At 42.4% G+C, this 22,698-nt stretch overlaps 1 protein-coding gene across 5 annotated transcripts in view; it reads right to left on the bottom strand.

Moving 5' to 3' along the window:
• The window catches only part of EPHA5 (EPH receptor A5), a 198,614-nt gene extending 187,802 nt beyond the window's left edge, over positions 1-10,812 (bottom strand). For all 5 annotated transcript variants that reach the window (XM_042812275.1, XM_042812279.1, XM_042812276.1 and 2 more), the window contains exon 1: positions 10,744-10,812. The gene's annotated coding sequence lies outside the window, so the exon portion shown is untranslated. The remainder of the gene's footprint in view (positions 1-10,743) is intronic.
• Positions 10,813-22,698: the final 11,886 nt, after the last annotated feature.

The following is a 22,698-nucleotide window of genomic DNA, read 5'->3' as shown; positions in this document are numbered from 1 at the left end:
AAAAAAAAAAAAAAAAAAAAAAAAAAAAAAAAAAAAAAAGACTATCTCCTCAGGAGCAGCAGAAGCAGTTCCTCCTCATCAAACCTGTGACAACCAGCAGCAGGTATTTGGCCACTGCTGTCTAATTACCAAATGTTCCGATGACAGGAGGTGGTAATTCAGGAAAATCTGCAACGATGTGCTTAAGGCTCACATCCTTCAGGAGGGTCAGTGCCAGCTCCTGTACAGCTTGGGAGTCCTGGGCATAGCCCAGACCCATGCTCAGCAGCCCTTGGGATGCAGGGGAGCTCATCTCACTGAAGAAGGCTCTCCAGAAATTGCTAGCAACTCTGCTTACCCCAGCACCTTAAAAACTTCCAAAGGACCAGAACTCATTTATTCCCACTTCCTTTCCCTTCAGCATCAGCTAGATGTGTCTCAACAAGCAAGAAACCTCAGAGCCAATAAGTACACACTTAGCACCTGTATCTTTGCCAGAGAACTTGGAAGAGCCACATACATTGATTCAAAAATGTGTTTTGCTCATCTCCACCAGCCGTGCATCCATCCCACAAGCCCTAATTATTTCTAATGCTCAGTCAAGGGGAACACAAAACCACACAGATCTATATCATCATTAACTTCCATGCCTTCAGGGTAGGATAAATGATGATTAAGTCTAAAGTCACACCACAGCCTTTTTTCCTATTTTTTTTAATACAGAATAATGGCTGAGGGAATTTGCATACACTCTTGTTCTCAGATAGACTGCTTACTACGGGTGAGCAATCAAGTTGGAACAAAACCAGAAGTGAACTAAACCTCTGCCCTGAACTCTAGGTGGTGAATTACTGCTGTCCTTTCACTCATGAATCTCTAATGGGAGACTGGATCTGACTTTTCATTCAGATGTCCTCATCATGCTCATCCAATAGGCATTTAGCAGTTTCACCATGACTACGCTGGGACCGTGGCTAGAAGGAAGCATAGAAATGCCAAAGCTGATAGCATTCAATGCTGACCTAAGCCAATGCACCTGCCCACACAGCAGAGCATCCCATCTGATGCAGCCACCTAGTACACAGTGCTGTGAGGCAGCAGATGGCACAACTGAAAGCAGGGCAGTGCTATCACAGTAGCACAAGGTCTGAGGCTTAAGCCACCAACTCATGACTTTAGTCACACCACCTAAGTGAGATGGTTTTTCTAGCTCTAGTCTGGTGCAAGATCAGCTGAAGCAGTTTCAATTGCTCTGTTTCAGTTTCAAAAGGGGAAAGAAGGCAACCTGAAAAACAGAAATCCTCCCCCCCCCCCCCCCGCAGGATAAAACATTGAGTGCTTCTCAACTTGCCAGCCACATCTCCTCCTGCCATTTTACTATCCAAGGATCTACCAGAAGAACATTCATGGCTCACACAAGACTATGAAAGACTTGACTCTTCTGGGCTGCAAGTCTTTGAGCCTACTGCCTGTTATTCCTTAGGCACCTCAAACTCATACCACTTGAAGGAAAAGACTTACCACATGGCGCAGCCTAATGAATTTATTAATGAGAAATCACTCTGGAACAGGCAAAACAGTCAAGATATCATGAAGTGACAGTTCATACTATGAAGCTGTAAAGCCATATCAATCTGCTTTTATTATTTCACTGAAACACAACAAGCAGGAGAGGAAAAACAACCCCTTTTGACCAAATCAATATCCCATCACAACATGAGCAAGAGTAAAGAAGCCTCCCCTTAAAGCCTGCATGAATATTTCAAAACACCACAATTTTATAAGTAGGACATTTTAAAAGAAGAGCATTTGAAAGAGTTTTGGTTTTAAAAGACTGAAACAAAACACTGCTTTAATACATTTGTTACAAATTCCACAAAAATCTGAACACTGTTTTCAGTAACCCAAGTTTGAACTCCCTTATGAGAACAGGTGCAAATCTAGTAAGTGCTCCTACATCCTCAAGGCTCCTCCTGCAGCTCCTGGCTTCCTCTGCACTGTACTCCATGGGATGTAGCCATCCACAGAAAGGTCAGAGCTAAATCAAGGTAACCCCAGCTCTGACCCAACACTGTGAGCTTGTGGGAGCAACTCCATTTAAAACAGTGGTGAGAAACTTCTCATGGGAATATTCACACGCTATAAATTAAACATGAGGTGAAATGCTCTGTTGGATGGGGGTCAAGGTGCGTGACAAGACCTCATCAGGAGGTCTCCTGAATAGCATCTCAAGCTCTCCACCAAACCTTGCACCTCCACTCTCCTCCTCCTTCCCCCAGCCCAAGGCAGGGGTAGAGCTGCCAAACTCATCATCATTAGCAGAGCTTATGGTGATGTATGCAGAGTATCCTTATACTGCATACCTCCCCGTTCTTCCTCCTGCACGCCTGGAGTTCACAGCACCACCAGGATACACTGACTGCAAGGGACTCTTCATCATCACAAGTCAAAGTTTTTCTGCTTCATAAATCTTTGCTTGTTTTATTGCAGTATTGTTGCCATTCATTTTCCAACTGTTTTCCCAGTTCTGCCAAATATTTCCTCAAAAAGTATAAATCCAAGGCGCTCCAATGACTGACAGTCAAAAATAATCCAAGATAGCAAAAACAAATGAAAAAAATAAACTCCTGTAAGAAATCAAAGTCACCAGGGAGCAGATGTTTTGTATTAATTAGCTACACTGAATTTGGACAAAAACAAGCAGGAAAGAACCTCAGAAATATTTCCAGCAGTGGAAACCAGCTACAGCAGAGTGCAAGCTGTAACAGTACCTATTATTTATAGCCCACTGGAGGAAGAAAAAAATAACACTACTTAATGAACTTATATAAACTAATATTAACTGCAGATTTATATTTTATTACATTGGCTTTGTTCTGCTCTTAGCTTTCTAACGATTCCCTTTTATAGCAAGGGCCAAAACGCTAGAATCTATATCACAGATTTACAGGTTTTGAAGGCAGGTGGGCAATTGCAGTCATAACAATGGCCAGAAAACGTTACAGACATAATGCAAAAAATACCATATAATTGCTGTTTGCACATACTGTTTACAAGGGGTGTGATACTGCCCTTTGTCAAAGTTATTTACAGGCACTGGCCACAGCCTCGGGGTTGGGACAATAAGCTCACTTCTGTTTTACTAAACAAATAGGAAACCACAGGTTTTTCCCCTTACAAGGATTTGCACTCAAGGCAAGAGGCAATCATTTGCACATTTATTAAGTTGACATCAAAGTACCTGGAAACTTAGTTCCCAGTATGGTTTACTTTTTTTTTTTTTTTTAATGGCAAAGTTTTACTCCCCCCAAAACCACTATTTAATTTTAAAATACACTATTTAATTTAAAAATAGGAAGAAGGAAGAGAAAAAGTCAGTGTATAATCAATGGATATCAAGATGCTACAATCATGATATAACCAAGAGAGTTAGGCGAAGTGGACAATGATAACAAAAGAGAATAAATGGAAGGCTTACTCTTATGCTGGGCTCACCACAAAACACCAATAGAGGTGATCTCCAGAAGAGATCCTTCCCCACTGGCAGCCAGCTCTTAAATAGGTCTAGGAGGGGTGCAGCCTGGCTCCACCCCTTCCGGCAGCACAGGTGAATTGCCTTCAGCTGTGCTCCTCTGGCTGGCTCATGGCTCGCCTCAGGTGATCAGTCGGAGGTTCAGGCCGTGACTCAGCAGTTCCCATACAGTCAGTAAAATGTTCCCTAGCCCCACTCATAAGACTGACTGGAAACAATACCATATCAACACAACAGCATCTCTCCAGATTGAGACTGGTTGTGGCAAACAGGACTGGGGGAAATTATTAACACTCTGCTATTGGCAACCAGAAAGAAGGTTCCACTGAGAAGGCAAAACAGCCAGCAAGCATCACAGAGGTCTAGGCGGAGCAAAAAAACACCAGCACTGCCTGCAGACCCAGAGCCTCCAACCACTACCAAGGTCTCTGCAAGTGGCTGAAGGACACAGCCAATTTCTTCGAGATGCTACTTAAATCAAGCTCCTCATTAAGCACACACAAAGTGAAGCCCTAAATCCCAACAGATTCCCAATGCAATCAAACCACCTGCTGGCCATGTTGAAATGAAATCTCACATTTTGCCCTAATGCAAAACATTGCCAACTACAAACAACTCCATCTCTGTTCTGAAAACACGTCCTCAAAGACATTGGCATCAAATTCTTGTGCACATAACTAGATGCAACAAGAGGAAAGAAACTCACCAGACACATCCAGAGCTGTCAAGGCTGTCAGCTTTCACTACCAGTGGACTTGCAAGACCTCACTGTCCAGCACCAATAAAGCCTTCCTGTTGACAATAATGACTACTCTGCTGCCACAGAGTTCACTCAAGTAGAAAAAAAGAAACTGACATAATGCTTAGATAGCATTTGGGAGCAAAAAAGTGTTTAAGATGATCTACTGGCTTTTCAGGGGGTTGACAGCTTATCCCTTCTATTTCAGAAGGAAGAAAGTGGAAGTTACTAGCGGGAAGAGCAGATTGCCAACACGTTTTAGGAAGACTCTGTGTATGAAGATTAGATGGATAATGGAATGACCAAATTTTGGAGAAACTAACATAAAGGCTACTTCAATCAATTTCACTGTTTTAACAAGGAAACAGAAACTGATACAAATCCACCCAGAAACATCATGAAATGCACATTATCGATTCTGAATAATTAATCTATTCCCACAAGTTTCTCTGTCCCCTCAGAGAATTACAAAGTCCAAATTAGTTGCTCCAAACCCTTCCTTACAGCAAAGGATTCAAATCAGAGAACCAAGGAGCAGATACACTTTCAAAACACTTCAAGTACCACCCTCTACGCTGTAATGAAGCAGCTGACACAGAAGCCTGAGTTCCAAGGTCCTACTCTCTCTTTGACATGCTCTCTGGGTGACTCAGAGTAAATCCCAAGGGATTTACACACCTGAATTCCAAATAGCACATCTGAAAATACCTGCTTGCAGGTAGCTTTTAATGACCAGAAGGAAAATCATTTCCTCTCCACATGCACCCTACTTGGGAGCCTGCCAGGGGAAAGAAAAGGAAAAGGAACTGCCCCGTCCCCCAGGCTGCCAGACCTTCTCACAGAAGTAGTCCCCAGCTTGCCATGACAGTACATGCTACATTACCCTCTTCAAGAGATTTTGCCAACTAATCCAGCCAACTAACGGCCACCTGAGAAGCTCAAACTGGCCAAAGACTCCTTATATATCTCCTGCACAGTTCAAATACCAAGAGAGAGGGAAAAAAACGTAGCATTTCCCACCACTGTCACATCCCAAGCAAGACTGCCACAGTATGTGCTGAATGCTGTGATACTTCTGGCCCAATGCATCATACTGCTATTTGTAAGGAGAGAAAGGGTGTGCCCACATGCACAGCTTAGTGCAGCCTGCCCACGTCTCCTGAACCCAGAAGCCACATGTTCAAGGCTGCGAGTGGCAGTGCTCCTGTCCCTTCCCCATCAGCCTCCCCACAGAAGATAGGGATAATTGCTTTCTACCTCCAGGAGGATAAGCGCCTTAAACCTTTGGAGAGACTCAGATACTGCACTGACCAAAGCCAGAGCAAATACCAGAACTGAGACTGAAAGTGATAATAATAGGTCAAAAAGACGACTAAAAGGGTAATAAATCCCTACAGAGACCTAAAGCTACTGAGAGCCAGTGCTCAAGTCTGTCAATACAGCCAGCCACGAGAGCTGCTGGGGCACCAAACACTCAAAATCTGTCATCTTCATATCCAGCCAGAGAGCAAGGTGAGGGAACAAGCACCATATGAACAGAGGACTATTCATCTCTTCATTCCATTTGTCCCAAAAAATATACTGACATGTCAAATACAAAATGTATTTTCAAAGAAAAAAGACTTCTGATTTAAAATACATAGCAACTTTACAGAACAGATCAAAGAAAATGACTTTAGTAAGGACTAAGCTATTTAAAAAATGGTTCATTCCAATGCAATCATTAACACTGTATTTCTATGCATCTTTCTAACCTTGTCTGAGTAAGGAAAAATACCTATTGCAGGACCACACTGGTTGAAATCAGGCCCCATAGCTCACTAACCCTTACGGCAGTGGGAAAGATACACCAGTGGCAGGACATACTGGACTGCGAAAAACTTACTTTCAACTCCAGGTCAGAAATACTGGGGGTTTACCAGCCCTCTTCTAAGTGAGACCTGAAACACAGCAGCACCCAGCATCATCACTCAGCTGTTCTTCCTCAGGTTGAGAACTGCATGGTGGGAACAAGGACTTCTGCAGGAATGACACAGAAATCCTCAGAACAATATAGCATAAACACAGAGAGATTGGAGAACAAGGCATCATGTAATCTAACTGTCTTGCCTTCCGATTTCTGAAACAACTCATGAAATCCTGATCCCACTTTCCCTCCCATTGTTTGCTACAAAATGTTTATTTCTGTATTTACTACAAAGAATAAACACACATTTATTGGTGAGATTTGATTTCCTCATTTCACAGCAACAGAAGAGCAGATAAGGAGATGGATGAGGAACGTTGTGGAAGGGCCAAAACATGAGGTAACCATGGGAGTGGGAAGGGAGGAGGTAGAAACTGCCAGATGAGCCCACTGACTGTTCCTGCTCCCCCATGGTACCTGTCAGTTTATCCACCTGTAAATTGATCTGCAAATAGCTGCTTTATGCTCCAAATTATGGTGTCAACATTTATGATGCGGTAAGCTGACGACCTGTCAGTGGTTCTGTTTAAGATAGTTCACCAGTTTTCCACTATTTATTACGATTTTTAAAATATACCTCAAAAGCAAACAAGTATTGTACTGTAGTCAATTTTACTTATTGCTTATTTCCTTTTTTTTTTTATTAAATAAAACATGTGTCATTAGGCAGCAATGCTTTTAGTCATATACTTGAAAGTGCTGCGTTTCAAATGCCATTTTACTGTCAAAAGGATAGCAGTTTCCATTATAAAATCATGACTGAGTCATTCTAAACCTCTTGAAAAGCCATACATCACATCAGACTGATCCCAAAAAGACCATTAGACATGAGTTGTCCCTCCTCATTCCAGTAATTCCACTGCAGTAAATTTTAAAGTTAATGGGATCGCTCCTATAACTAAAATAAATGTACAGCATGGAGGCTACGCAGCGCTGTTACAGAAAGCATATAAGGAACTGCTCCAGTACACAAACAAAATAAATTCCTCTCAGAACTCTGCAGAACAGAGTGCCACGTGCCCTGGATTGCCCATTCTGTACACACAACTTGTGCTCGTGTTACCTGTACCTACAGAACTGCAAAAAATGCAACAGCCATGTGAACATGCAAGAGATGAAGATGAGTTGTTAAGAGCAATACAAGCAAAACAAGAAGTTCTCATGTCTATTTTTACCCAAAGCATTCAACTAATAGAAATAGAAGGATTCGAAAAGTGAAGGGATTTTCACACCTGCTTCTACGAAACGCATGACAAACTCATTGAAAAAGGACTGCATTCGATAGTTAATTATAAACACTGTGATGTTATACCTAAATATTCATTTATCCAGTGCTCCATGACAGAAATTATACGTCAATATGGAACAAAACACACTCAAGTCAATGCATTTAGAACAGGTAGGCTCATTCCAGGCTCTGTCATGAATAATCTGCAAATTACCACCTTCCGCTATTTTTCCCTCTACCAGACCTGCCCCTTTAATTGCACTCACTTATTCATTCATTCAAATTAAAAATGATACATCAAGAGAAACTGTGCTTCAAAAATCCCCACAAGAATTCAGGAGAAGGATCAAATGCAAGAGTTTAGAACTAAAAGGCTGTTCTTTAGCTTAAATCCCTAAAACTAGTACAACACATACCACAAAGTCATAGACACTCTGCCTTTCTCACCTTCTCTCTAAGTAATGACATTGACTTGAGACTGCATTTCTTCTCACCCGTTTCAGGGTAACCCGTTGTGATAGCACTTCCTCCTCAGCACTGACTTACTCAGAAAAGCCCTTGAAGTGAAATACACCTTCTATTTAAGGACAATTATGTTTGTAAATTGATGAGTTACTTTGTTACAAGCACTTAGAAGATCCCAGGTACTCCATTCTTTAGGGACTTTGCCCACGTGGCACTTTTTGAGGTTATCTGGGTGAAGACCTGCAAACCAACGCAAACTCGCAGGCTATGTGTAACAAACCACGCTGAAGTTTGGGGTGACGGGTTGCACAAAAGACAATTCCTTTGTTCATTCTATATTTCACATAAATAATTCACAAAAGCCACTTCCCAAGCCCTAGCATCAGCAACAGAACCATTTAAAACACGCATTTCTAAACTAAAGGAGGTGCAGGGGAACCCATCCGTACATTGCAGGGCTACCTCAGGTGCCTGGGACGGGTCACAAGTTGCTGCCAGTGGGGAAAAAAAAAAAAAAGAAAAAAAAAAGAAAAAAAAAAAAAGAAAAAAAAGAGACTCAGTCCACATAGCAAATCTATTCAGGTTCACACTCTGCTGCTTTGAAACTGCAAGGCTACCATAAATATATAATCCAAGTAATTACAGTATCAACAACGCAACCCCCCCCTCCCAGGCTGAAGCAATGTGTTTGTGATTGCTATCACAATAGCAAACGTATTTTATTTCTGTGGAAAGCGCTACGTTCATTCAAGCACAATGGTAACTTGAGGGCAGCAGCTCCCTACACATTTCACAGGCAAAGCATCTGAAAGCAGTCAGCTACTCATGAAATACCGGTGTTCCCAAATTATATGTAATATTTTCACAGAACTCTTTGGAATATTTGCACTGTGACAGGTTTTTGAATTTGTAAAAGCAGTCAAAGGGAGGAGGGAAACCTCTAATTCTAATGAATGAACTCTGTTAACAGCTAAACAATACCCGGGATGTGAAACAGCATTGAGCCCAGCACGTCTGGCTTTTAATAACACAGTTTGAGAAAAAGGCAACCAAAATCAAAGTTGGTTTTGTTTCCCTTTCAGAGGAAAACAGGGCAGAAATTTAATTCAGTTTCCTCAGTGTTTACCCTATAACCTGTAACTGGAAATACCTAGTGGACATTTACGATACTTACACACACAAAAAAAAAAAAGTCAGGAGCTGATGAAACTCAGCTGCACTTTCCAAAAGCTATTTTCAGCCTATGGATCCCAAACAATTCATTCTTTTCTCCCTCCAAATTTTAGCATAGATTATTAAAGCGCTTTCCCCATAGTCTCTGCTGTAGGATAAGACAGGAACTCGGGCACAAGGAGTTGCCAATTGCACATATCTTCTCTTACAATGCCACTGTGTATTACAGTAAGCGTTTGAGAAACAAAAATCGTCATGGAGTTTCTGAAAATAGCAATTACGTAGCTGCACAAAGGATGGCAAATGCTCATACATGTTACATACCGATACTGCTAGATGTTTTTTAACCGTGCTGAGCAGAACGAGGGATAACAGCAAGACCCACAAAAACCAACGCACACAACTTCAGAAAGCATTCTCGGCTCTAAGACAGCCACCTCCACCCCAGCAAAGGCAAAGCTTCCCGCCAGCTGGGCAGGACAACCAATCCCAGGGAGGGTCTCTCTGCAGAACCTGTAAGCAGCCAAACCCAACTTTTCAAACCTAAATCGACGTCAAGTGCGAGCACATCCCGACAGGCAGGTGAGCCTTTCCCAGGAGCGGGGCTGCTCGGCAGCAGTCGACCGACAGCAGCCAGAGCAGCGCGGGGCTGAAGGATGGGGCCCACTGCTGTCCCATTGGGAGAGAGTCAAAGCCATTTCCAGAACGCCCGAAGCAACGCGTATTCTGGATGCTAAACACAGAACCGCTAAGGCTGGAAAAAATCTCTAAGATCATCCAGCTCAACCACCGACCCCTCCCACCCATCCCACTGACGGACCACGTCCGTCAGTGCCACATCTCTACAGCTCTTGAACACCTCCGGAGACAGTGACTGCACCACCTCCCTGGGCAGTCTGTGCCAGTACCTCATCCCTCGGAGATTTTCCCTAATATTTAACGTGAAACACCCTCGCACTTAGAACAGCAGCGTTTCCCCTTGCCTCTGTACTTCTCGTTCGAGCGGCGATCGGCATTATTTGCACTCTGCCACAACAAATTACAGCTCGCCGGTCACCTCGGGCCGCGTCTCTGACATCCTGGCCACTGCTCTCCGCGCCACCCCCCGCATCCCTCCTCCCTCCAAAGACTTTCGCAAATGACCACGAATCGCAGTTACTGCGCATCACAAAAGCGGCCGGCAACCCCCTCCGGGATGCTCAAGTTCCCCATTCCCTGCTTTTCTACCACGGCGTACCTACGGATGTCAAAAAATAAAAGAGCGGAAAATTTAAAATAAAAATAAAAATTAAAAAAAATGCACCCCCGCTGGACAGAAGAGCTGAACGTGTATTTACGGCTGCCGGCTTCCCAGCGATTTCAGACACCCCAAAGCAGCTCGGCGACGCGGCGCAGCGGGCTGAGCGGGGCTGCGTTCCGAGGCACGGAGTCAGCGCGCTGCGGGGAGCGGGAGTCCCGCGGGCACCCGAGCTGCGTGAGCACCTCGCGCGCAGCCCGCGCACCTGTGCAACTCCCCGGCTGCACGCGCACCTGTGCAAGCCGCCCGCACCCGGCAGAACGCGTTCGCTCGCTCTCCCCGCTCCCCCCCGTGAAGCGCTACGAAATCGAACAAAAACCAGCCCGACGCAGGGCTCTGCCCCGGCCGCCCCGTCTCCGCTCACCCTCGCTGCCCGGGCTGGCCAGCAGGCTCCGGAGCGCGGCGCACAGCAGCAGGCACGTCCAGCCGGGAGCCGGCCCCCCGGCACGGCCGCCACCGCCCCGCAGCCCCATCCCGCCGCCCCTCAGCGCATGGGTCGGGTCGGGACGGGGCGGGCAGGCAGCGCGCCGCGGCTCCGCTCCGCTCCCGTCCAGCCGCCGGCGCGACTGGGGAGCCGGGAGGCGGGGACGGGGGAGGCGGCCCCGTGCCGCCGCCGAGGAGACGCCCCTGACGGGGCGGACCCGCCGCTGCCGCCCCGTGCGGGAACGGAGCTCTCCGCGCCGGGGGGCGCCTCGGCAGCTGGCCCCAAAATGGCGGTCCCATGAGGTGGCTGTGGGTCCCTGAGGGGCGGCCCGCACTTGCCCTCAGCCTCGCGCCGTGCGCGCGCTCCCAGCCGCGGTTTCACTCTCCCCTCATCTGACGGAGTTGCGATTTCACAGCAGACCTCAGAGAAAGGGTGGTCAGCATCCACCAAAACAAAAATGACACTAGAACAGCATAAGCTGGTGTACAACTAGGTACATTTCTGGCAGGTGGAATACTGTTTTTCAGGTATATTCCTCCTTTCTGCTGGCAAGGCACAGTTCTGAAGCCTCTGGTGAAAGTTCTGACTTTTGGTCAAGACAGGGCCCTAATTGGGACTTCTTCCTGCAAAGAAAAAAAAACAAAAACAAAAACAAAAAACCCACAAAAAAACCCATCACAATATACAACCCCTAAATATACCGAAACTTACTTTTTGGAGGTTTCTTCTTCACCTGCAGCCCACAACCCTGGAGGAGTCTGCTTCCAGAGACTAAGTAACAAAACTGTGATGTGTAGATGCACCAGCAGCAGAGATAAAGGGTGACCTTGTGGTGCCTCCTGCATGCCACTGCTGGGGGGGAGGCCTTTCAGCCTCCTCAGCACCAGGTGAGGCTGACAGCCACATTGCAGGATTGTCTAAATCATAACTCTGTAAAAGGCCGTTCTGACCTTTCGCCATTGCCAAGATTTTGGCCTGTTTGTTCATGTTAGAAAAAGTACTGAAGACTAAGTACTGCAAATGCATTAAGAGCAAGGCTGTCTCTCCACAGGGCAAGTTTCAGGTTCCGGGCTTCAAGCAAATTGCAAGCTACATCACAAAGTCCTGGTATTAAGAGGAGATCCAGATGGCCAGTTTTCTATTCATTCAGTCTTTGACCAGGAACTTCTAGTTGCACAGAGCTCTTTACAGTAGCATCACTCATTGTTTACTCATACAGCAGCTAGACAATATATTTCTCTGCACCCTTGTACCACATATGAGCCATTGGGGCCACCAAAACATATACGTACTCCTGAACAGTATCATTTTCAGAAGCACTTGCTCCTGATGCAAGAGGATGCCATACCTCACAAGCAATCCAACATTTTTACTGCCACCAGGAGGACAAGGAAGGGGCTTTGCTTTACAGCATGGAGTACATAACTTAAGTCACCAGTAAATGAAAGGCACGGCACGCATCTATTTATGGCAGTGGGTCACATCTTCACTACTCAAATCACCTACTCATCTGTAGCTCAAAAGGAGCTAAGGTTTGCCACCAGAACCATTCCCATCACATAGCTACTTGAACAGATAAATTGTCATGACTGAGAACATCAGTCACAATGCAGCCCTGCACCAAATTTACAGTAGGAATAGCCCCATGTGGTATACTCATGCCAATGCTATTCCACTAAGCACCATAGGTTTCGTCCTCCAGAAATCAAGGCAAAGCACAAAATCTCAGAAACAGCACCTTGCTGGTATATTGAGAGGGATAGCATGACAAAGAACAAATAAAACGCCAAGCTCTGTGGGAGCCTCTGCAGCTGAGGGGCAAGACAGGTCTCTTATCACAATCTCATGTCACAAACTCATTTGCTCCCCTTTTTCAGCTGCTATTTGACAAACTACTGGCAGGCTTGTAATTTAGGGGCATTTCAAATGATATGTTAGCAACATCTTAATTTTCTGGGAAACACTGAGATGAGCTTCATGTGATTCATAACCTATTTAACAGCAGCCATCATGCTCTAGGTTGTATCACAGCTGCTCCCTCCCCCTCCCCCTCCAAATTTCCAAGAAATTTGGTTTGTTCTCTATTCTTCCCATGGCAAGGAACAGAGTCCCAACCTCATTTCCCAAGTTGTCATTAAGTACAGTCTAAAAAGTTAATAAATTCAGCATTATAAAATGATTGTCTCATCCCCTTCTGCAACTGCATGTACTTATGGATTCTGTTTATTGCAGCTCAGTCTTCTATAGCTCCTGGTTTTGCCACACATCTTTTTTGTTACCTGCAGCAGACAATCCTCTCCTGCCTTTTGCATCTTCCATGCAAGCAGTTGGCCCTTCAAGAGAAGACAAAAATTAGCACAGTGCTGCAGCATTCCTGGTAGCCTTCTCTCAACAAAGAAGGCATCCCACACTGAACACGTCCCATCCACCTTGCTCAGCCACAGCAGCCAAACAGAGAGACACTGAAATGCTGCACATCTCTTGTTCAGAAGCATCTCCCTCAGCAGTGCCTAATCAGTAGGAAGTTGTCCAGTGTTCACCAGCCCTCATGCATCAGAAAAGGTGAGTAATCAAAAAGAAGGTGGATATTCTTCTGGGATCCCTTCCTATCTGCCACCAAAGAGTACATTATGGATTTGAATAGAATTCTTATTACAAAAATCTAGGGGGATCTCAAACTATTCAGCCATCTCAGGCTCATGCCATTTTTTCCCCCCAGACTATATTCTGTAATCTGTTCAAGTTATTCTTTTTGCATCCTGCTATTTCCTTTCTGCCCCTGACATTTTAGCTTTTTCACTTCTGCAAACGGTGTACCCTCTTAATCATTGCTTAGCTAAGGTCTTGTGTTTCATCCTTTAAATTTTTCTCATGAGTCATTTCTAGTGTTAGTAATACTGTTATACTCCAAATCCCCTCCAGTTTTCCCAACATCTCATAACGGTTTGCCCAGAAATGTAATCATACTAAAGCCGTAATAAGCAACTAGCTCTAAAATGCTTTTGCTTATGGTATCAGAAAATGACAGCTTTGCCCCACATACCTTGCCACTTTATATCTAGTTTGCTGTCAGCTATTAGACATAATACCAACTATTTTTTAAACCAGACATCTTTTGAGTTAGTGCATTTCTGATTATTTCCCACAGATATGCAAAAGCTCAGTTTTACAAGTTCAGTTTCATTTCTCTCCTGCATACGTAATTTCTCATGCATCATTTGTGTTCTGACCATCTTCTGATTCTGCATTGCCATTTCATTGGTGTACTGTTTATCCTATCATCAACAGAACGCACTGAAACAATGGAAGAGTTTATCCTTCAGATTATTTCAGGAACCCAAAGCTACCAATTAATACATTCCCTGCATCCTTATCTTTGCTAAAACATAGGGGGATCATATTTAGTGCATCCCCATATTCAATAGGACCACTGCCTGAGAAAAGGTCCAATTTCATACTATAAATGTAAACAGCCCCACTGAAGCCATGTCTTCATTAAATTAAAGGAATAGAAGCCCCACTGTAATACAATAAATTGTTTAATTAGGCATATAAGCATTTCCACTTTCCTTTGAAAGGTCTTTTTTCCCTCAAAATGAGCTAGAGGAGATTACATCTTTAAGGAATGCCCTCACAAAACTTAGTAATTAGTGTTCAATCCCCCCCATCACCTCAGCCCCTTGAAATAGGTCTGCCTTATATTAAAAAAAAAAAAAAAAACAACAACCAGACATGTATATTAAAAGCAAGAGGAATCTGGGAGCAGTAGGCAGCTTTGCACTGCAGATAGATGCATTCTGATCTGCAACACGATTGCAAGTACAGTTTTAACACAAAATGGCTGTGTTCAAGAAACTCCACAGCAGCCTGTGTAGAAATGCAGAAAGCACCAGCAGACAATGGGAAGATCGGTACCGGGAATCAGCCAGGACAGGAATAGTGGACTAGTGCAGGTGGGCCACCCCTTGGCCAAATGAGGTATGTCAGTGACTGTGCCCCTCAGGCACCGCTGAAATCTTTGTGTTTCAGCACAGGGAAAGGTGTTAACCAACAAACCAGTATTTGCACGAAGAAAAATGAACGAGTGGTAAATAAAACAGTGCCCATGAAAGTTCAACACCCCGACATTTGTATGGTCCCAACACCAAATTTCTTCCCACCCCCTTCAAAAAAAACCAAACAAACAAACAAAAAAAAAAAAAAAACCCAGGAGCTACTGGAAATCAAGCACCTAAAATCTGTTCATTTCATTTACAGCCTGAAATTAGATCCAAAGCTGTGAAAATCCATGGGAAAAGTATGTGAATATTGGTTTCAGGCAGAAAAGGCTTAGAGAAAGCCTGACATTTCAGCCTGGCATTTTATTTTGGAGTGCTTCATCACCAGCCTTTGGTCCTGGTAAAACACCCTCAACCTGGCAGTACTCATTTGCAAATGCTGTGTCACCGCTCTCTTCTATCGCTGCACTATAATGACCCCCCATGAAGCCAGATCCTGGGTGTTAAAATCATACTGTCCATCTGTGAGCAAAGGCCCAGAGGGCTCAGCATGTATCATCACATGTGCTAATCTCGATTAGACTGATCAGCAAAATGATCCAAGTGCACTCCTGAGCACCAAGCATAGCAGCAGATACAGCTGTTAGTGCTTGCAGCCCACTCACTACTTACCAAGTATTTAGGTGTTTCTTTGCATCACACCAGGAGAGCATTAAAAAGAACAAATGAAATAGCTTCAAAGAGATTTATGAAGATACTCTAATGTAGAGAGTGGAGCACAGGAGAAAGTGCAAAGGCTAATTTGATTACATTGTTAGACCTGTATAAATTTAATAACAGACTCACTTCCACATTTCTCATCATAAGCTATTCGCATTCACTAACAGCAATAGCTCAGCACCTCACACTCTTGAATCCATCTTCCCAACCTACCCCTGTTAGGGAGAGCAGTGTTACCACTCCTGTACAGATAGATAGAAGCAGAAGAGATGTTAAAGATGCAGATAAAGATTACTGAATTGATTACTGCTCTTCTAGATCAAGGACAACATCCTTACAATATTAATGAAATGATCTTTTTCTTGCATCAATAAGAATCAGCAGATCTGAAGAAGAACTGGCTTATCTCCTTGAAACACTCGGTCAGGAGCTTTAGTAGTCACTGCACAAACTTGGGCAAGTGACTTGGACACATCTGCAGGCACCAGAGTGCTTTGTGAAAACCTAGCACTTGAATAACATACTCAAGGTCATACAGAAGGTGTGTGATAGACCTGAACTGAGCTCAAAAGCCATTAAAGCATCCATTTGCTCTTCATTCTCACTTTTCCTTTTCCAGCATGTCATTTTGGATCAGGATCTATGCTAGCAGGTATAGACATTACTATAGTTCAAGGGTTCACGTTCAGCACTTCACTCATTAAATGCACATTTGTTCAAGGTACAAACACAATAATGGATATAATGATGAAAATCACTGTATTAATGTATCATTTAATAGTGAAGTACATTAATCTCCTGCATACAGCGCTATCTAGAACTGTTTCTTCCTGAACTGTATTTCATAAGGTCAATGCCACCTTCTTTAATCTCTAAGGGTAATCTGGATGGCTACTCTGAATTTCTTTGATCATGGGCAGACCAGTTTTGTTAGCTCAAGCTACTGCCTTGTATTCCACACTAAGGCCAACTGCATCTATCCTTTGATCATTTGAGGAAAGCAAATCCATTCCATCATGCGTCACTCCTCAGCAGAACTGTTTGATACTCACTTCTCCATTTCAACTACCCCTAATGATTTCTCAAATAAATCACATCATTGTCAGTCACTTCATATCTCAAATATTTGCAAATGCTCAGCAATTTCTGCTGCCAACACATTCATTTAAGTTCGTATGAGACGGCATCTGGATCACAGCTATAGTCTTTGAGTCCCTTCCATCACCTAATTGCAACTGTTTTTAAAATGCGGGAACATATTTATTTCCTCTCATTTCTATGCAGTGTTCAAGTTGGGCCATTAAGTAAGCCTTGTGTTCCAAAAACACAGAAATATTTTGCTTGCAAAACTATAGTGTTGCCTCATGGAGAAAGTCCTTCAGCAAGTGTGAATATATTTAATTTACATGTGCATTTTTTAATAGTTTTAGATAACAGAGGAACAAGGTGGGATTAGGACCAGTTTTCTGTGACAAACTTTCTGAAGGATTTCTGGCAGAAATAATGACAATGTATGTATATACATTGTCATTCAACTTCAAGAATGAAAAAGAGAAAATCTGAAAGCTGTAAACAAAATATATTACTAAACAGCTTATCTGTGCTAGATTTAGGGCAAAAAAGCCCTAAGAAGTAGCCTTTTATACACAGCTTCCCATATTGAAGGTCCGGAAGCAATAAAGAGGCAAGCCTTTCAGCCAGCATTCTGTTTACAGCTAGAAAAATCTTCATTAATGAAGATGCTAAACAGAATCAATCTCATAATGACCCTCCAGAAACACCTCAGCAAGACTTTGTGCTGCTGATCCCCACACTGGGGGACTGACCATTCAGCCAGCTTTTAATCCACCTCACTGTCAACTCATGAAGCCCATACTTCTAACAGCTTCTTAGGAGGGTCTAATGGGAATGAGTAACAAAAGTCTCACTGAAAATCTGAGTAGACAACATCCACTGCTCTCTTCTTACCTACGCAGCCAGTCATTTCATCGTAAGTTTATCAAGTTGATCAAGCATAATTTCCCCTTGGTGAGTCCATGCTGACTACTCCTGATGACCTTCATGTGCCTGGAAGCATTCCCAGGATTAATTAACTGCTTACTCACTTTTCTGGGGATCAAGATGAAGCTAATGAGCCTGTAGTTTCCTAGATTCTTATATTGTAGATATGATGGACAGAGTAACATACACTTCTCTCCAGTTCTTGGGCACTGCTGATCACCATCATCATTAGAAGACAGAGCAGCCTCAGCAATCATGTATGCATCCTATCATGGCCCATGGACTTAAATGCAAATTTAATTTTCTTAGCTACTTCCTGACCTGATCCTCTTGTACCAAGGGCACTTTCTCCTTGCTCTACACTTCCACTTAGTCTCTAAGGTCTGGAATTCCTGAAGCCCATTCTTACTAATAAAGAGTCACCCAAGGAGGTATTCAGTACCTCAGCCTTGCCCCGTCCTCTGCCACCAAATGTCCTGACTCATTCAGCTGCAGGTCCACATTTTCCCCTGGTCTTCCTCTTTGGAGCCATTTCCCTTATAAAATACTTTTCATCTTTGACATCCTTTGCAAGACCCAATTCCAGCTGGGATATACACTGTCCAGTGTACTGGACAGTACTGCAGTATAAACACCATCTGCATCATGAGATGGCTATAAATAAGAATTGGCTTCTCATTACAAACTATTTCTCCTTTTATAGCTCCTTCTCCTCATTCTCTCAGTTTCATTCCCCTTTCCGTCTCTTCTGAGATCATCTGGGCTTTGGCACCTTTGCTTAATCCCCTCTCAATTCATGCTCTTGTAGACTCTACCTTCCCACATGCAAGCTCCCAGACACTTCTGGCTCCTGTTTTCTGTCTTTAATTCTGCCCACAGCTAAATACAAGAGTTAGTGATTACAATTCCATTCAATCAGGAGGTGAAAGACATGGGGGCACATACAGAGAAAGTAGAAAAAGAAGAGGCAATCAGATTACAGCTGTAGCCTAGAGCAGAATATTTCATAATATGAACTTGTAATTGGTCTCTGGTCCAGGGCACAAAATAGACATTTTACCCAGAGCACAGTAGTCACCCAAAGACATTAAATTCAGGAAATACTGAGCCTGTTATAAACATTTAAACTTTAATAAAACCATTACATATGCACTGATTGCATAGTTCCTTTATACAGTGAAACTACATACAGCAGCAAATAATTAAATGAGCAGGCTGAACAGAAGTCATTATCAAACCCTTTACTCTTACTGAATGCTCATCCTTACTACAGCTTCTGGTCAATGCATTATTGCAGTTCAGAGCTTAGTCCCCAAACAAGAACCATCACAAGCCATATTCCATCTTAGCAGTGCATCATACAATAATAAGCGTAGCTAAATCAAACAGCCTTCACACTCTCTCACTTCATATTTCCCAGTACCCAAGCCCCTTAAATATCAGACAGTTTTGTAGGGCTGCACTGTTTCTGCACATGCTTATAATCACTTCAACACAAACAATTAAGTTCACTTGTCATATTTAAAGCAACAAATACAACACTTTCCACATAATAATAAAAGATTAAAAAACATATTTACAAGGGAGGGAATAATCATATCAGGAGATACAAATCTACCTCTGTCTTGCTGGCAGTCACCTAGGCAGCCCATCAGGAATTTGTGTGTTTGTTCTTTCTCACCCAAGTAAGATGCAATTATTCCAAGGCAAGCTCTGTTTCAAGGGAAGCATAGAATTCACAATCCCTTCTCTCTGAAGAAGTCTCCTAAGCAAAAAAGGATCAGAAATAAGATAAGCAGAGCTTATCAGAGATGTAGATCAGCATCCACAAGATACATAATATTATTACTTGGCCAGGAAAACTATCTGTACCAAGGATAAGCATTTCAGTAAATACTGTAATCATCACCCAGAGTATGCTTGGTTAATGGTAGATATTGTAAAGCCAATTTCCTCCAGACCAAGCTCCTTATTTCATTTACAAGAAACTTGGTCCTATTAACACTCCTCATAGTTGCCACTCCTGGATCTGGACACCTACAGATCAGGTAGCTTCTCTGGGTCTAAGTTAGCCTCTCCTCTAGAAGAAGGGAACATCTTCACATCCATGGAGAAGAGGCCGCTGCCAGTCTGCCCACACCTATGGGAAAGTAGAATATGCTCGATTTTTATATCAGCAACTTTCTCAGTATTTTTTCCTCCCACTGGAGGCAGAGAAACATACTGAGTAGGAAAGAAATCCTAATTTTCACAGGAAAGCAGCAACAGCCATGAAATCTCACTTGGGCATGGTGCAACACAGGAGTAAAGGCTCCTACTTCTTAGCCCATATTTATGAAGTAATGCAGTTCTCTCCAGTCTGCAATTGACTTTTTTTTTTAGCATGAATTCAAGACCTTGTATGAACTTCTAAAACCAAAAACTCTCAACACTTCCCAGTAAAACTACAAAGCAAATTTATCAGCGCTTTGCCATCTCTCTTCTTCAAGGAAATGTAATGGTGACATATACTTTATGATATATACTATATACTTATTAAAACACAATTAAGTTTTCTTGCAAAAATCTGTTATTTCACTGGTCTGACTTAAAAAAAAAAAAAAACTAGACTTTGTGGTATTGCCACTGATTAGCTCTCGTCTTCTCCATTGAAAGGAAAGGTTTAACACCAAATGTACACCTATTTCTTTATACAGTCTCCACTTGGGCTGGAAGCTGATCTTTTCTGATGTCCATATCCATCTATTAATACGGGTTCCACAAGATCAACTTTAACTTTCCTGCTTGTCAGACAATCCTGTCTGTCAAATTTTGTTCACACAAAAAAAACATCTTTCATTTACACAGAAGTCCAACATTCACACATTTCCAAATTTTTCATTAAGAAAAAGTCAGTTTGCTCAACCGGTGAGCAGGGATGGACACTACAGGGAGATATGAAGGCCATTTAGAAATCTGTTCTCCAATAGACTCAAGCATTCAATTTCTAGAAATTTCTTGAATCAGTCCCAGGAAAAGGTGTGAGCATCTTACTCTGCTCCCAATATCCAATGCACCTTCTTTCAGAGGAGAGCTTTATGACTTCTTCCCCAGCACATACAAGTTCTAGGGTAAGAGCAATATACAGCAGAACAGATGCTGCAGCAGGAGTGTGTTTACATGAAGCTGCTGACAGCAGATGCAAGCTTGTAAAATTAGCCAATAAAAATACCAGCATCACTGTTTACAATTACTCTGAGCAAGATGGGCTGCCAGCAAACTGGAAATTACATCACACTAGTATGCCAGATTAGAGATGCAGCATTTGGCGAAGGATCATAACTTTCAGGCTATAAGTAGGAAACTCATTCAAGTAGAAAAGAGTCAGCCAAGAACTGCCCAACAACCTCAGTCCTTCTTGTTTTTAACTTCTAAAGTGATTCTGTTCAGAGCTAAAACATAGAGCTACTGAAATAAAAAAGAACCAAAAGTACCCTAACTAAAAATGATTTATTATTAACTAACTAATCCCTTTTTTTTATTCTACTGTCCAGACAAAGCTAGAAATTGAACAACTTGTTTTTATAGAGCAGGAAGCTGTTACTCAAAGTACTGCCATTACTTTTTCCCCTCAGAAATAGGGAAAAGTTTGATTTTAATGCAAGTTTCTGTTTACAGCTTACCTATAAAGATATAAGAATTTTCAAAAGACTCTTCCAGAAGGTCAAGAAAACACTGAAATCCTGCCTCATTAGTTATAATTAGAAAGTCTGAACGACTCAGAGTATTATTCATAACAATATGTAAACTAAAGAAATGTTAATACCAACATACAGTCTGGAAGAACTGAAAGTCTTTAAAAAAATTGAAGTTTTATTTTTAAATGTAACTCCAATTACAGTCAGAGCAACAACCCTACACTGCAGCAACTAAGCAAAGTTTAGAAGTCTATTTGCCTGTCCTTTTTATTTTCCTGTTAAGGACTATCAGCCCTTACTGAAAAAAGCTTAATCAACTGTTTTTATAGCATTCTGAACTTAAAAAAACATTAAAAAAAAAAAACCAAGAAAAAGAGAATAAAATGTTAAAGAAACTGAGGAAACTCAAAGATCAGTTTAAGCACAAAAACATCAGCTGCTGTTATCAAAGTAAGAAAATAAATTTATTTGTACTTCAGAGATGCTTATAAATTATCAGTAGCACCTATAATCTTTTCACAGGAACACACAATGGTTTATTAGTTAAAACAGTTAAGTTATTAAGAATGCGATAAATGTAATTAAAATTAACTAGTTACACTTTACAATACAGAACTACTTTTTAATTAACTACAAATATCTTTCTACAACACATCTACAAAAATCACAGTATCATTCCCATAAGCACCACCGCTTCACTCTTCCACATTTTGAATAAGCCTGTAGTTAATAAATTAAAAACAAGAAAAGGAGAAGGGCCAACAAATGCAAATTTAATAAACTACAAAAGGAGAAGAACCAACATATGCAAATTTAATAAGCTCAAAAAAAAAAAAAAAGAAAAAAAACACCCACAACTAAACCCTGCAATAGTCCATTGAAACAGCCAGCAAACGTAACCTAATCCAACCAACAACAGAGAAGAAAAAAATTTAGCAAAAAAGCAAAACACAACTGATACCCCTTACCCACAAAGCACAGACTTCGGGGCTGCACCCGAGCAATAAATAGTTTGAGGCTTCCCCAGCTGTGTCCAATCAGCAGTTAGTCATTAGTGTTATAAAGGTGGCACGTGAAAGCACTCCTGCCATTTTGTCTGTGAGCGTGGTAAGAGAGGGCTGTGCTCTTGGGGGGTTATGATGTGCATTGGGAAAATGGGGGTGCTTACTTTGATAACTTAAGGGGCAATTTTAGTTTGCTGGTTTGGTTTTGTGAGTAAGGTTGCTGTTATTCAGCTTCTTGTGAGGGACTTAAGGTATAGCGAGCTACAAGCCTTGAAAACTTCTGAGTTGTGACTGTTTTGTTATTGAAATGCAGGTTTTAAGGCATTTAGAGACTTCTATAAAGCATCTTCCCTTGCAAAGCCCTTCAGGTTTTTTTTTGTAAGTAACGCTTTGTGTTTTTTTTTTTCTTAAGCAGTTGCTGCAAAGTGTAGGCTGGTGCTATTCAGGTGTGTTGGTGTACTCTGGCTTTCAGTTACATGTATGTTTAATGTTAAC

Source organism: Centrocercus urophasianus, unplaced genomic scaffold (assembly GCF_019232065.1).
Source record: "Centrocercus urophasianus isolate 14NV4802_14NV808 unplaced genomic scaffold, USGS_Curo_1.0 seq_13, whole genome shotgun sequence".
NCBI lineage: Eukaryota > Metazoa > Chordata > Aves > Galliformes > Phasianidae > Centrocercus > Centrocercus urophasianus.
This window is presented reverse-complemented; position numbering and strand designations above follow the sequence as displayed.